A 2493-nucleotide genomic window follows, 5' to 3' on the forward strand; every position below is an offset into this window, starting at 1 on the left:
ACACACTCACTCACTCACTCACTCACTCACTCACACACACACTCACTGTCACACACACACTCTCACTCTCACACACACACACACACACACACTCTCACTCTCACACACTCTTACACACACACACTCACACACACACGTACCGTTGGCGCTGACACAGAGAGGTCTGGTGCTGGATAACACGGGACTCTTCAGAGGAGACGAGTCTTCTGCGTCCTCGCTCAGAGCTGAGAAGAACACCACATACCTTCAGGAGCGCCTACCACACTCATGACAATTAACCATCACAGACATTACAGATGATTTCACCGCACTGACACAATCAGACGAGAACAAAACTGAGCCGAGCTGATCTGCATAATGACTCTATTGTCTCCTGTAGAGCTGCTTTACAGATAAAACTGAGTTTGATTCTTAATTGATGAATTTTACAACTTTTATTTTCCTGCTTATTACTGTGAAGCTGCTTTGAAACTATCTGTATTGTAGAAAACACAATAGAAATAAAGGTGACTTACATTAATGCACTGCAAAAACACTTTCTTACACAGTATTTCTGTCTTGTTTTCAATCTCAACATCCTTAAATCAAGACACATTTACTGGAGACGCAAAATGAAGATATGAAAAAAATATATATTTTCCCCTTTGAATTAAGTTGATTTTTCTGATATCTGATATTCGTTTGTTTAAAGCAAAAACGCAATTAATTTTCACAGAAAATTTCACAATTAATTTAAAAGAAAACAAGACTTCACATTTTTATTATATTTTATTCCTTGCCGTTTTCTGTCAAAATAAAAGTCTGATGGTTTAACATTTCAAAATGCAGAAATTAAGACATAAATATTAATATTGCAATTTTACAGTTGTAAATGTACAATAAATTGTTTTTTTTTTTAATGCTAAATTTTTTATTTTACAGTGAAATATTACAATATTAATATTTCTTATTTTTTATTTAATAATAATAATAATTACCACTGATGGTTTAACGTTTGACAGCTGTAATGTAAAATAAAATTGTTATTAAAACACTATTTTTCTCAAAAACAAATTTTTTATTGTTTATATTATTTTTTTATTATTATTATTTTATATTACAATATAAAAAGAAATTGTTTTTATTTTGTAATTTTTGTATTTTATTTAGTAATAATAATAATCAGTGGTTTAACGTTTTAAAATGGCATAAATATAAAATTTTTATTGTAATCTTTATTTAATAAAATTTTATTGTAATGTTTACAGATGTAATGTAAAATAAAGTTTATCATTATTATATTATTTTACTTAATTTTTATTTTACAGTAAAATATTAATATTTCGTATTTTTTATTTAATAATAATAATAATTACCACTGATGGTTTAACGTTTGAAAATGAAGATCTTAAGAGAGCCATAAATAGTAATATTGTAATTTTACAGTTGATATATTACAATACTAATATTTTTTTATTTGTCTTTTAGTAATTAGTTTTAATTTAGTAGTAGTAGTAATAATAATTATTATTATTATTTTATAGCTATATTGATATATAATCACAATTTTTATCAGAAAAATCTCAATTGGATTCTTTCCCCAATCAGAACGGTTATTTTGTGTGACACTCTGTTGCTTTAATGCAGCATAAAAACAAGGATGTTTGGATTTAGCCTCATTTCTGGTTTCTTGTTCTGTCGTCTAGATTCCAGCCGGGATGCCGCTCCAGCATCCAGGAGCCGATGCGAGTCGTTCGACTTCGACGCGTTGCTAAAACAGGCTCGGAGAGGACTGAAGAGTTAGCAGCACAGAAGAACCAGCTTAAACGACCAGTTCAGTTCAGTCTACAATCTAAGCTGGTTCACACTGGTTTAAAGCAATATTCTGGGTTAAATACAAGTTAAGCTCTATTAACAGCATCTATAATAACTAATATAAATGAGAATCACAGCCGTACAGATGGTGTCCAAAGAGCTGCGCTTGAGCTTGAGCTGGAAAAGTTGTTATTTTTCAACTTCACTAAACTGACTTTGCTTTCGGTTAGAACTTCTGTTGAAGTGCTTGTGCTCATTACATTTTGTACATAAGAATGGAGCGGCATTAAAGGATGAAATTGTCATTATGAAAGGAAATTCAACTCAATTGAATGGTTAGTGGTTTGTCTTCTAGTGTATATATATTTGAAGTGATACCAAAAAAATAAAAACCCTGTTTTTTAGCTGGAATGACGATACTTTACTTGAATAAAAATGTTTATGTATTAACGAATGACTTCTGTTCTTTTACACTAAACTCAGAACACTGTAAATGTAATGCTTTCAAGTCTTCTACTGCTCAGAGATTAATTTATTTTAGTTATCTGCTATTCATTTCGGTTTTTGATGATTATATTATAATTATAATAATTTTATTATAATTAATTATATATATATATATATGATTTATATTACATAATTTCAGTTATCTGCTATTCATTTTAGTTTTTGATGATATATAATTATTATAATAATTAT

Source organism: Sinocyclocheilus rhinocerous, unplaced genomic scaffold, assembly GCF_001515625.1.
Source record: "Sinocyclocheilus rhinocerous isolate Xijiao unplaced genomic scaffold, SAMN03320098_v1.1 scaffold2027, whole genome shotgun sequence".
Taxonomy (NCBI): domain Eukaryota; kingdom Metazoa; phylum Chordata; class Actinopteri; order Cypriniformes; family Cyprinidae; genus Sinocyclocheilus; species Sinocyclocheilus rhinocerous.